The sequence below is a fragment of the Sturnus vulgaris genome, chromosome 5 (assembly GCF_052056855.1).
Source record: "Sturnus vulgaris isolate bStuVul1 chromosome 5, bStuVul1.hap1, whole genome shotgun sequence".
NCBI classification, from domain to species: domain Eukaryota; kingdom Metazoa; phylum Chordata; class Aves; order Passeriformes; family Sturnidae; genus Sturnus; species Sturnus vulgaris.
The window spans coordinates 67,223,637-67,236,759 of NC_142247.1; the positions used below are offsets into that span (position 1 = coordinate 67,223,637).

The 13,123-nt window shown below is 43.1% G+C and overlaps 1 protein-coding gene across 5 annotated transcripts in view; it reads left to right on the forward strand.

Moving 5' to 3' along the window:
• Positions 1–11,630: 11,630 nt before the first annotated feature.
• The window catches only part of GRM3 (glutamate metabotropic receptor 3), a 102,609-nt gene continuing 101,116 nt past the window's right edge, over positions 11,631–13,123 (forward strand). For 4 of the 5 annotated variants that reach the window (XM_088165889.1, XM_088165890.1, XM_014883132.2 and 1 more), the window contains exon 1: positions 11,631–11,793. The gene's annotated coding sequence lies outside the window, so the exon portion shown is untranslated. Of the gene's footprint in view, positions 11,794–12,403; positions 12,614–13,123 lie in introns of those variants that run through there. The other variant, XM_088165891.1, reaches the window with a different exon arrangement.

Sequence of the window (13,123 nt, forward strand, 5' to 3'; positions counted from 1 at the left end):
CTCTCCCTGTCTCATCTGCTTCATCAGTAGCAGGTGTTTCTCTAGACTAGAAAATTCAGTAAGTTAAAGTTATTCTGACAGCCACCCTCTGAGCATGGGGTTGTCTCAAGTACTTAGCAATATGTGTTTACATGTTAGATACAGGTAGTTGGTGTTTGTAATAAATCTTCCAGGCCTTTTGCAAATACTTGGTGCCAGTTTTCTTCTTTCTCTAGTTGAACTATGTCAGCAAATCCCATTGAGTTGAAACCAGAGGGAAGTGCCTTTCCTTTGCAGAGGTCCCCAAGCCTTTTACTCTTTAGTATGCACAGGTCTCCTTTGGGTCTGCCTAGGCTGAAGTAAAGAAAGATAGTTGTAAGCTGTGAAACCACCTAACCCAACTTCATCATTCTACTGTGGTGCAAAAAAGGACATATATTGATCAGTCAGGTGTAATAGGTTAGACATTTCACTTCCCATTCTCCTGCTTTGTTCCCATAAAAGCAATTCAGGAAATATGAAACAGAGAGAGAAGAAAAAAAGGGGGGTTTTACTGCTAGGGTAATATCTCTGACTCTTTTGATGTTTAGAAGTATGACCAGAAAGGTGAGGAAGTCAGAAATGAAATTGCCAGTCCAAGAAATGAGAGTTCTTTTGAGCAGTGTCAGCAAAATATTTCCCATTTACTTCTCTGCAAGGCTTTCTACAGCAAGCCTTGACAGCTGGGTAAGAATTGATGAAGTAAACCTGTGTCACTGGACTGATGGAAGAGGTAGCTGCAAGGGTACTTTGATATTCCACTAAACTGAACTTATGACTCTTGGCATCTCCCTCACACTTACACAAGTCACTTCAGACGCCATCCAAATGGCCACAAATATCCATGTCTCCACAAACAGTTGGGAAGTTTGTCTTCAGTATAGCTCATTTACATTATTCCCTCTTCTGTAGTCAATTGGCTGTTGGTCTTAGAGATGGGATTTAGGCAATTGCTTTATGATCTATAAAAGCTTCTGTGTCAGACATTAAACAGCAAGGAGTTTTGAAATGAAATGCACAAAAAAAAAGCACAACTATCAGATAGCAATTTTTTTTACTTTACCACCTCAGAAGAAAGCTGCCAGAGTTGGAGGGGCAATAAATAGCCCAGGTATAGAAGAAGCACTGAAGGATGTTAAGGCTATAACAGAAAATACATTATTTTTTTGCATCAGTGTTCACCATAGCCTTTCTTCAGAGGTGATCTGTCTCAAATCTGGCTGTCAACAATATATTTTTTTAAAAGTGATAAAATGACCAATAAAAAACTTTGAGTCCCAAGTGATAAAAACATTCAGATATGAAACTGCTGATCTGTGATCCGTAGCCTCTTTCTTGATTTGACCCTGTTACCAGAGGAATAGAATAAGTCAGCCATTGTTTAATACTATTTTGGGGGTGATCTATAAGTATATAATACTAATAGTATAAAATACTATTTTGGTGGAGAAAAAGGAAAAAGAGATGAATAAGTCTGAAAATTGCTAAGAAAATTTGCGAGGAATGGTGTTTATTAACGTGTGGAAAAATCTGTTGGGAATAGGTTGTTGATATGGGGAAAGGTGTGCTGCACATGACTGCAGGAACACTTTAGATCCTATAAGATACAGGTAACTCGTATTTGGATCTTTGCAACATTTCTGACAAATATCCCCATAAAAGAGTCTCAAAGAAACTGTCTTGGTTTGAAAGACAGGTGTCCACTAAGAAAGGCAGGATCCTCTCTTGAAATGGAAAAGGTAAATTCCCTCCAAATTATTATAATTTGAAATTAAAGGGCTGTCAGGCAAAGAAATGGGAATAGGAATAACAGTCCTTTACTCTGAAAATTAAAATAAAACAGTAATACAAAACAACAAAAACACTGACAGAGTCAGAATACAACCTGACACCCCGTCAGTCAAATTAAATGGTGGCTGCAGTCCTCCTGGATGGCAGATGTGGTTCAGTTGAAGCAGTGGTCCTGTAGAAAAGTGCAGTTTTCCTCTGAAGGTCCAATGATGATGCAGAAGGGCCTGGTTTTACTCTGGAATCCAGTGGACAAAGTCTGCTCTGATGTTCCAGAGCTCATTTTTTATCTAGGTAGGAAAGGCTTGGCTCCTCCCCCTGGGTGGAGCATCTCCCAATGGGATGATGTAATTTTATCAGGCATGCAGTGGGACCCAATGGCCCATTGACAGGAGATGTCTCCCTGGAGGAAGGATGGGTTGTGGAAAAGATAAAGAACACTGCCCCAGCTGGTTTAACAGATGGCCCATTAGCAGAGATTATCTCCCACAGAGATAAGGATCACTGCCCCACCTGGTTTATAACAGATGGTGATAGAATACATACTTTTGGTCACATCCTGTATTGCTACCCAAGACAGAAATCTAGCAAAGACAAGAGCAGGTAGAAGGTGCTTGAAAATGTGGAAGCAAAGGGAAGGGATTCATGCTGAATTTTCATTATGAAGGAAGATCCTCTGCCCCCCCCACAGCGAGTTCCTCAATATTCCCTACTAGGACTAATACTGATTAACATAGTCTGGAAAGATCTGGAAAATGATTGACTAATGAGACACGAGACTGTTACTTATATAGAAAGATACTCAGAAAAGTAAAACGCCAAACTAGCAGCTACAAGGTACAAAAGAATCTCACAATACTCACTGACTGGACAATAAAATGACAGATGAAAATCACTCTCAGTGAATGTGTAAAAACTGCAGATGAGACAAAAAATAGCTCCAGCTGTGCATGTGATACAATGGACTTTAAATTAACTACTACTCCTTATGATAGTTTCTCTGAAAATGCCAGCTCAGCTTTCCTTTGTCAAAATGACAAAGAAAATGTTAGAACTTTTTAGGAAGGAAGAGGAAAAAAAATTTAAAACCAGTATCATCATTATGAGACTGTAATAATAGATATTTCTCCCACACCTAGAGGGCTCCAAATGGTAGTGTGCTGATCTCAAAAAAAGAGGCTGTGAAGTTAAAAAAGAATAGAGAAGGGCAAAAATGTGGACAGAAGCAAATCATGAGAAAGAAAAACTGAATAGCCTGGAATCGTTCATCTTTTATGCGGGGGAAGGGTATGGAAAATGTCTAAAGCCATTAATAGATTGAAGAGAATGAGGAAGGAAAAAGTACTTGTGGTTTCCCAGAGCATAGTAGATCAGGGTTCTTGCTGAGGCAGCCTTAATTTTTTTTTTTAATGGAAGTTTTTTTTAACACACTGACTATTTTGGTGAGGGAAATCCCAGCAGCAGGCTTCTGTAAAGGCAAACAGAATAATGGGATCAAAAGTAGATTAAAGTCCCTAAAGCACAGGTTGCTGGAAGCCATAAGTGGTATATCAAGAGAAAAATGTTCTATTTTGTCCAGTCCCCAAGTTTTTCTAAGTACATGCTACTGACCAGGATTAGACAGAAAATACTCTCCTTGATGGACACTTGGTGTGATCACAAACCACTGCTCTTAGGGAGCTACTTCTGTTCCATGGCCAGGATCTGGTAACTGTCACCACATGAGCTGATCCTTCTACACCATGAGAGCTACCAAGCCAAAATCCATCTAGAATCTCTGCTTTGGGGTCTTTTCTTTTTTCTTTTCTTTTCTTTTCTTTTCTTTTCTTTTCTTTTCTTTTCTTTTCTTTTCTTTTCTTTTCTTTTCTTTTCTTTTCTTTTCTTTTCTTTTCTTTTCTTTTCTTTTCTTTTCTTTTCTTTTTCTTTTCTCTTTTCTTTTCTTTTCTTTTCTTTTCTTTTCTTTTCTTTTCTTTTCTTTTCTTTTCTTTTCTTTTCTTTTCTTTTCTTTTCTTTTCTTTTCTTTTCTTTTCCCTTTCCTTTCCTTTCCTTTCCTTTCCTTTCCTTTCCTTTCCTTTCCTTTCCTTTCCTTTCCTTTCCTTTCCTTTCCTTTCCTTTCCTTTCCTTTCCTTTCCTTTCCTTTCCTTTCCTTTCCTTTCCTTTCCTTTCCTTTCCTTTCCTTTCCTTTCCTTTCCTTTCCTTTCCTTTCCTTTCCTTTCCTTTCCTTTCTCTTAGAAGTCCAGAATTAATACCAAGCAGTAGCCTAGTTTACTGAGCATTTCGCTTTATGAAGCTCAGCTTACAACAGTTTACACCCTTGTCAAAATTTGGTTGTTGAGATGGACTTTTCCATGTTGATTCTCTGCATAATTTAATGCAAAAAGTTTTAGTCACTTATGAGAATGAGTCTAAGAAAACCATAATGTTATCCTAGTCAAACTCTAGGACCAGGTAAAAACCACAAACTTAATATAAGGTGAACAACAGCAATTTCTTCAAGGTATCATGTAAATTATTCTGAAAGTGTAGAGCTCCTAAATGTGAAAAAATCAGGTTACTAACAAGTTGCTATCACTTTTGGGTTTTAATTCATATGTCTTATTTGGGAAACAGAAAACCAACATACCTTACCTCAGGAGTGGAGTAAAAACTAAATGAAACAAAAAAAGTTTCAAAACATTTGAATGTTTTTCTGAAAAGAAATGGATCATTCTCCCTGTAATGCAGAGGAAGATGAGTGCACAGTATACAAAGTGCAAAGCAGTCACTGAGCAGTGCAGGGAAGTTAAACCATTGACAAAACCCTGTTTTTTTAAGGTGCTGAATGTGTCAGGATTTCCTGAAAGAGAAAAGAAGATAATGTTAAGCCAATTAAAGAGTGTATCCACGTGCAAAAGGGAGCTGAATTAAGATTCCACTATCAATGTTAGCTCTCATTGCTTTGCAACTTCAAGTTATTCTCTTCCCCACATTTACTGGTGTGCAATTTAAATAGAGCAAGCTGAAGAAGAACATATAGATCTTACAATTTTTCACTATTTTTTGTCTTTTCTTTAATTAGAGAGGACAACAGCATTCTGGAGGGAAAAGAAAAAAAAAAAGAAGAGGCGTTCAATAAAAGGTTTTTAAACAGCTCAAGTGCTATTTTTGTTACCATCTGCTCAATTATATTTTATGCTACTAGCAGTTTTCCAAGGCCAGGTATGCCTTTCCTGTTGGAAAATGGTTTGTCTTTGTTAAGGGAAAATCATGATCCTTAGCTTGTGACTGATTTGAATTTCTTGCTTTTTTTTGTTCCAATCTCATTTCCAGGAACTTGATTCTTTTTATTTCAGCTTTCTAATTCTGGACTCACTGTTCCTTCCAGGGGTGCTACTAAAATTAAATGGTTGGGAAAAAGGAAAAAAAAACACAATAAAAACCAAAATGCCACCAACAAAAATCTAAACCAAGATAAAATCTAGAATATCTTTCAGCTGAAAAATACAATAAACTTCCTGTTTATAAATTTATCCATTCATTTTTAACTAGTGGTGAAGCAGAATCTCAGCAGGATATTTCAAAAGTAGTATATCCAGATGGATTCTCAGTGTGAAAGAATTCTGAAATAAACTCACTGACATAATAAAAACAGGGTTTCCAGGCTTGCAAAGCAGTGCTGTCAGTGTTGTAGGGACTGTGAGTAAATTTATTTCACGGGAAGCCTGTATCTTGTGCTAATGGGAAAATGTAGATCTCTTATGTTGCTCTGTATGTGGTAGGTCATAGATATGATGGGATTATAAAGGAAATGGATCTGTGTGCCACAGCCCCTGACAGCACTGTGCTACATTTCTTGGCCTGTGCCCTAATTCAGAGTCACAAGTAATCTCTCCTATGAGCTTTAAGTGGTTCACAGCTCGACTATGTCACATCACCCCCCCGGGACAAGGCAAACTTGTCAATAATTCCTAAGAACCTTAAACAAAATATGTAAATGCAGTAATTCCTACAGGGAAGAGCTATGGGTGAAGGGAAAGTGTTTCACAGAGAAGAACTGTCCAGGGATTTTCAGAGGGGAGGATGAAGTAGTTTGAAGAAGCCAGACTGCTAGCAGCTCAGACACTCATACAGAGAATAATAATGCACAGAAACATAAAGGTGAATTAAGTGAAAAGCAAAATACGTAGGAAATTCTGGTATCTGGTACCAAATTATTCACACGGTAAGATAAAGAGGTAGCAGTCAGTATTTTGTAGAATGGGGTCATCTGTTCATATTACTTTAAATATGGCAGAGATTGGAATGTGCTACTGTGCCATGCCCTGTCCCCTGCACCTCCTGGGAAAGGCTAGAGCCTTTTCTCAGAAGACAAATAACGTATTTGTTATATGTTATCATATCCTCCTATATCAGAGACATGGAAGGATGGAGTGAGAAGATGCAGAAGGGTGGTGGACCTTGGACCCACAGTCATGAACTGGCAGAGATTTAAAGTGTCCTGAACGTTTCAGGCAGATCCTGTGTTATGTTCATCCCTGCACCTGCACAAACTGCAGCAGGATTTTGGCTACAGAAGGGCTGGAGGGTGCAAGTGGAGTGTGTATACTTGTATATTTTGCAGGGACCTGGAGGGACCCTTGCTGCTTATGTATTTTTATGAAGGAGCCCCATTTGGACAACATCTGGATGTCACATGTGTCCCCAGCAGTGTGTTGGGAAACCTGACTTCTGAGAAGGAAGCAGAGGTGGAAAGAGGGCAACTGGTTCCCACAGTGAAGCCAGACCTTTTCGCCTCTTGTAACCAATGAAGACGAACAACAGCTGCTGGGTTTTTTTCCATGGAAAGAGGTTCTTTGTGGAGAAGGGGCAAGGAGACCTTGGGGTTAACTGGAGACATGGCTTATAAGCATGAGCAGGCAGCCAGCTATCTAAAGTAAAAGAGAAGAAGGTGAAAAAGGCAGAGGGATACTGAAGGAAATGAAAAAATTTGCTGAAGGAGAGGTGGGGAGAAGAGACAGGTTAAAATATTGATGGTCATGAGAGATGGAGGCAGAAGAAAGGATGCTGCTACATGTGCATTGGCAGTTTGGAATGCACACTTTCTTCCATGTGCCAGACCATACCACATGAAGCACAGGTTTTTTATTGTGTTCAGCCTTATAGTCAGAGTTGCCACTGTCCTTGGGCATGAGAAAGGCTCAGACTGCCCCAAAAAAGCCTGAGTATGTCATGACATATTCTTCACGATGGTGCTAGGCCAAAATCCCTTCAGCCAGCTAAGAAAGACATCACAGGACATCTGAGAGGGAATAAAAATGGCACTGAAGGCCCAGAGGATGCCACATGAATCAGCTGTAAGAAGAACAGCACTCAATGTACAAGAGGACTTCCTGCACCATGTGTATTGACCTAAAATCTCTTCAAAGCCACTTAACAATGGGAAAGGAAGACATTCCATTTTAATGATGAGTTTCATGATGAAGACCATCAGTACTGTTTGCTAAGAGCAAGAGAAGGGTCTATTTTTGTTATACTTTCTATGCTCTTCCCAGCTGAGGAAGTTGGAGGGACTTTGTTGGCTACTGGTGTCCAGCCAGCAGCCACAGCAGTGCATAATTTTTCACAGCAATCCATGAGGTCCTGGAGTATGACAGAGCAAAACCCCTTACACTCTTCATTGCTGTGGATCTTCCCTAGGGATTACCACATTCCTCTGAAAGCCGAGTGCCAGTGGACTGTTCCTCTGGAATATGTCCATGTCCCTCACCACTGGCAGGTGGGGATGACTCAGAGTGTGGGATTTTGTAGATCCCTGCTTCAACCATTACCAACTTTCTGCCTTTCTGTCTCAGGAGACAGAGACTGCCATGGCTATAGTGTTGTGGACACACATCTAGACCCCTGTGACTGCTACCATCCAAACAGGATTTTGTATCCTGAGACTGGCAGGCTCCCAGGAGAGCATGATATCATCTCTAGGTGCTTCTGATGTGTGCCCCAAACCACAGAGGTAAGCCAGGATTGGCCTGGGGTGATTACCACTAACCAGGTTATCTCAGGCAGAGCCATAGAATGGGATCCTGCCCACTCACACGTTGCTTCCACACAGGAAGCAGATGCAGAGCTCTTGGAAATCAGATGGCAGGGAGCAATTTGCTAGAAAAAAGCCTCATTGATCTATGGCCCTATTCCTGCCCATTTCTGTAAGGTCCCCAGGAAAGGAGGAAAGACCATAAGCCTCATGAATTATTCAGTTAGAATAGAAGATTGTACAGCCCAAATCCATAGATTGGGCTGTACAGGCCCATTTGCAGTTTTTGTACTGGTTGTACAAGCACATTTGCAATTTTTCTAGAGCTTTGCTTTAGTCTTTAATCAGCAAATAACTTGAGTGTATCCCAAAACAGATGCTTATAGCAAGTTAGGGAACCCTACAAAGTGTTTTGCTGCAGCAGTATCTTCCTGTCAAATGCAAAATTGGAAAGTTCCCATGTGTACAGTCTTGAAGCTCATGCTAAAATTCTGTGTAAGGAGAAGACACGCATCTGTTTATTTGTGGTGATAAGCCTGTTAATCACATTCATGAGTTTTATAAAAACAAATTCTTCAGCTCATCAAAGCTTTCTGTGAAGTCGATTTGGTGTTATATGAGATCTCAATTTGAAAGGAATAGATCTTTCAACTAGTTATAACTACTATTTCACTAATAGATAATTTACAATGGCAAAATATTACTATTTTAGAAAATTTAATGCTGTTTTACCATCTTTATTTCACAGGCAGAAAAGAAATAAATACATTTCATATTAAAGCCTCTTCTTTGGATCCAGGTCACAGACATTTAGGGCTGTTGATTGCTTTCTCCAAGCTGTCCCCTGACAGAAGTTATACAGCCTGATTTCTGTGTCTAACTGTGGGGGTATCTACAATTAAGTGTAGCATGAGGAGCTCAGTTTAGCCTGAAATGAATGATTTGCCAGTAGCATCCAAACACAGCCCAGAGCTTCACTGAGATCTTTGTGTTGCCTTCACTGTCACACTGTGTGTGACTACCTGTAAGCCTGAACATCTGACTGAATGAAAACACAGGCTCAGTACCCAGCTGCATCTTCAGCACACCCAACGTGGATGCACCACCTGCTATCCCGAAAGAGAATTGAGGCACAGTTGTGCTCTCTACACAAATAAACACGGTTTTCCAGAGTTATAAACTGAACTGAGGTCTCCAGAATCATGCTTTAGAAAGACAGAGGTAGGTTTTATTATGGCTTAAATGAGATCCTGTTGTGCCAGGAGAACTGGCTGAGGAAGAATTCTGGAAGAAGGTGGGAATGAAACCCTTGTACCTTTGCCTACATCTTGTTTGACTGTTGAGGTTTATCTTCCTGTTTCTCAGTAGCCATGGATCATGTGTAAATGCAATAGGAGCAGTGTTAAGGACTGATATCAGATGCTGCACAGCAGCAAGGCATGGAAAGGGAGTAAACCATCAGTACCACTGATGTTTTTTGAAGCACAAAACAAATGACTGGATCACCTCCCCAGCTCTAAGTGACCTGCTGCAAATCAGGCAAACCATCTCAGCCAAATTCCACTTGGTGCCTGTGGTGGCCAATTTCATACACAGTGGGTTTTACATCTCACCCAATGAAAAAGTTACTTTCATACTCACTTTGAGGCATAATTGCTACGTACAAAGCAATGCAGAATCATATCCTTCTTTTCAGTAGTCTTTCCAGGCAATCAGCCTGCAGGACTGTGAAAAAATTGTATTCTGAACCTATTTGTCAAATTGTGCTATGATTTGAAAGACATGAGACTGATTTTCTATTCATTCCATTTTACCCTTATGTTGCAGCAATGTTTCATGTACATTTTGATCCAATCTAAAGTAGGGTAAACCCAAGAGAAACTGCTGCCTTTCATTTCCCTCCCTGCTTAACTTTAGTCCTTAATGAAACAGTTTAACACGCACATCTCAGCAAATGTCCTTGGCTTCCAAGAAAGAAAAAACTCATAAAATTAGCCAAGTAGCTCAAATGTAATGGTAGATCACAAAAGTAAACAGATGTTAAATAACTAAACATAAAATATTACAAAGCAGAAACAGATTATATTGTTTTATTTCCTTTTACTTTGACTTAACTCCTTACTGGAACTATGGCTGCTGAAACAATAGTGGCCCCATGTGAGCTGCTGGATTGCAGCTCCTGACTGCAGTGTTTCTTTCCTTGGTTTAACTGAGCACTGGTGAGGAGCTGCCTGGGGTTAAGTCCAAAGGTGCAGGGAAACATTCAGGGAGAAGTAGACAATGGACTTGTCTGCTAAAGAATGAGAAATTCACAGTGTCCCAGCTGGAGCTGTATGGAAAGGGAGGTATTGGAATTTTACAGACATCCTCTCCATACTACACCCAAACAGCAGGAAGCAGCTGCTCACTGTCCCCCATAGCAGAGAATAAGCAATGAAGCCACATATAACACCAGCAATGCCCCATGCAGCATGGCTTAAACTCACCCTCTCTGAAGCCAACGTATCCATCCTCACTGACTCTTACAGCTCACTCACCTCACCGGGTTTAATTCTTTCTTTAGGACCACAGCCTTCTGTTAGCACTCCAGCTGATGTAAATCTATGGTTTTCAAATATATACAAGCCAAAAAGTAGCTTTCTTTTTCCCTTTGCATCCAGCTTTGCTGCACCCTGAAGTGATCTTTTCTCAGTAACTATTTTTCTTCTCTCTTCCCACATAGGAGTTAGAATACAGAGAGATAATATAAAGACTGTGGATAATACATATACATGTATCTGTATATACAAATGCATACGTGTATATACATATATTTCTGTGCATATATTGGTATATTTTCTTTGTATCTATCTATTTATCCATCCATCCATCCATCCATACATACATACATACACACACACACGCACACACAAAGACAATCTTTTTCTAGGAGATGTAGAGCAGAAGCAAATTGATCAAGCCAGCTGGAAGCGAGAAGGCAGGAGGACGGTGATACAACGCCCTGAACTGCCTCGGCTCCCCGGGCTGCTCTGTGCTCACGCTGCCCGCTCCCGGCTTTTTGAGGATGCGACAAGTCGCAGTGCCGGGGCGCAGCATCCTCGGAGGAGCGTGTGTGTTCCCCCCGCCCCGGCCCCGTCCAATCAGGGCGCTGGGGGAAGGATGCTCGGGGCAGGGATGCAGGGTTGCCAAGCGACAGCAGCGTCCCCGTGTCCCGTCCCCCCCACAGCCCTGTCCTCCCCCCGGGACCGGGCTGCGCTCTGCCCGCGCTGCCGGCGCAGTTAAACAGCCGCGGGGAGCCCCGCAGCATGGGGCTCGCCTCCTTCCCAGGGCTTCTGCCACAGCCCCGCTCCCGGCCGTGCCAGGAGCGATAGCCAGCTCCAGAGTGAGAGCTAGGAAAGCAGTCAATGAATAAATGGTAGGGATAAGGCTCAGCCGGCCCCTCCGCGCAGCGCCGAGAGCCGGGGGAGGCGGTCTGCGAACGCCAGCCAGCTCCCACTCCCTGTCTTTGCAACTCTAGGTCGCCTCCTAATTTAAAGCTTTGCACCAATCCCCTTTGCCCGGAAAGGAAAGGAAATCTAGAAAGATGCCAAGCAGCGAAAAGGGACCCCAATTCACAGCTCCGGTCCCAGGCGCTGCCTGGCTAAGCGGAGCCAAAGTTGGTCAGAGGATCGGGAAGCGGGTGCTCCAGAGGAGAGGGGAAAGGAAGGGGATCATCGCTTGGTGATCACAACCTCTCCGTCCCGTTGTCCCCTTCTCCTTCTCTCACAGCTTACCTCTGACCACTTAGGAGGCCTTGATGAGTTTCTATCGGGATCCGATCCAAGGTGGGGGGGAGAAAGGGTGATTGTTCCCAGAGGAAGCAGCTCACACAAATTTGGGGGGTGAAACTCCCCAGTGGATGTTTAACGAGCAGATCGGGAGCCCGCGATGCTCGGGGGCAGCTGGAGACCCTCACCAGGACCTATCCTCATTGCACGGTAAGAAGCTGGGCACTGCTATCCCGCGTCCTGGTCCCTGCATCCCACATCCCCGTCTCTGCATCCTGCGTCTCCAGTTCGCGCATCCCGGTCCACACGTCCCCGGCTCCCGCACCTCAATCCTCTCATCCCACTCCTTGCATTCCACACCCTGCAGCCTGGATCCCTGCATCCCGGGTCCCTGCAGCCCACCCCCGCCCCATTCTGCCCTCTGGACCAGACGCAGCCGCTGCCCGGGGGTTGCGGCTTGTGCAGCCAGGAAAAAGTTTAGAGCGGCGAATTGCGAAGAGGTTTCCTGACGGGATTCGGGGGGCAGAAGAAACGGGGAAGGGGGGAGCAGGAGGAGAACAAGGGCTTTTACACTTGCAGAGGAAGGGTAGGGTTCAGGGGCACCCCTGTAGTCGATAGCTGGGGGGCGGGGGGGGGGGGTAATGTGCAGGAAGGAACTGTGTCCAGATGTTGCCCAGAGGTTCCTGCTCCCATAGCGTTTGGGGGTGAAGGGATGAGATCTTAAGCTTGCCATCCTATGCCCTTCCTTAACCTGGGGTGGAAAGTGCCAAGCGAGCAGCTGGGAAAGCTATGCTGAGTGCCCAGCTCATCTCCCTGGATCTGCTGCTGGGGGAGAGGGGAGAGAGGTGGGGAACCTTAAAGAAATTGGAAGTGCTCTGCTCCTCTGGAAATATCTCCCCTGCAGGGACCTGGCTCTCTCCAGGATCCTAAAATTGGATTATCTCAAAAGGGAAGGAGAGGTTAGCAGGGATGATACAGCCATTGTAACTCTTCCTCATGTATATATCTGCCCACAAATCTGTGTGTCCATGTGAGTACACAGCAGCCGTGTAGGTGTGTGTGCTTTGGGAGCTGTCTGTGCCTGTGGATGTGCCTTGCCCATGTCCCCGTGTCTCCGGGTGTGCAGGTGTGTGTATCTGTGCTTCTGTGTTTGCTTGGATGCATGTGGACGTTTCATATGTGCAGACTCATAGGAATGTGTTTTTTATTCCTGGACAGTGTTTATCTAACCCTCTGTAGACCTAGAGGTGTGTGGGTACGTACCTTCCATCCGTGTGTGTGTGCCAGCCACACGGATCTGCCGGGACACATGTGGGTGTGAGAAAGTGTATCTCCGTGCCAGTGCATAGCTAAAATTTAGGGGGGGAGAGTTGGATTTTGGGGGCTTTATCCCCCCACGGTATCACTGTGTTTCAGTGGATCATTTTATGTACACAACCATGCATTTCAGCAATCTTGATAAAACTCAGCCAATTCATTAAAAACTGGGCAGGTATCTCACCAATACTGCATTGAACTGATCTAAGGATTTGCTGGTAGT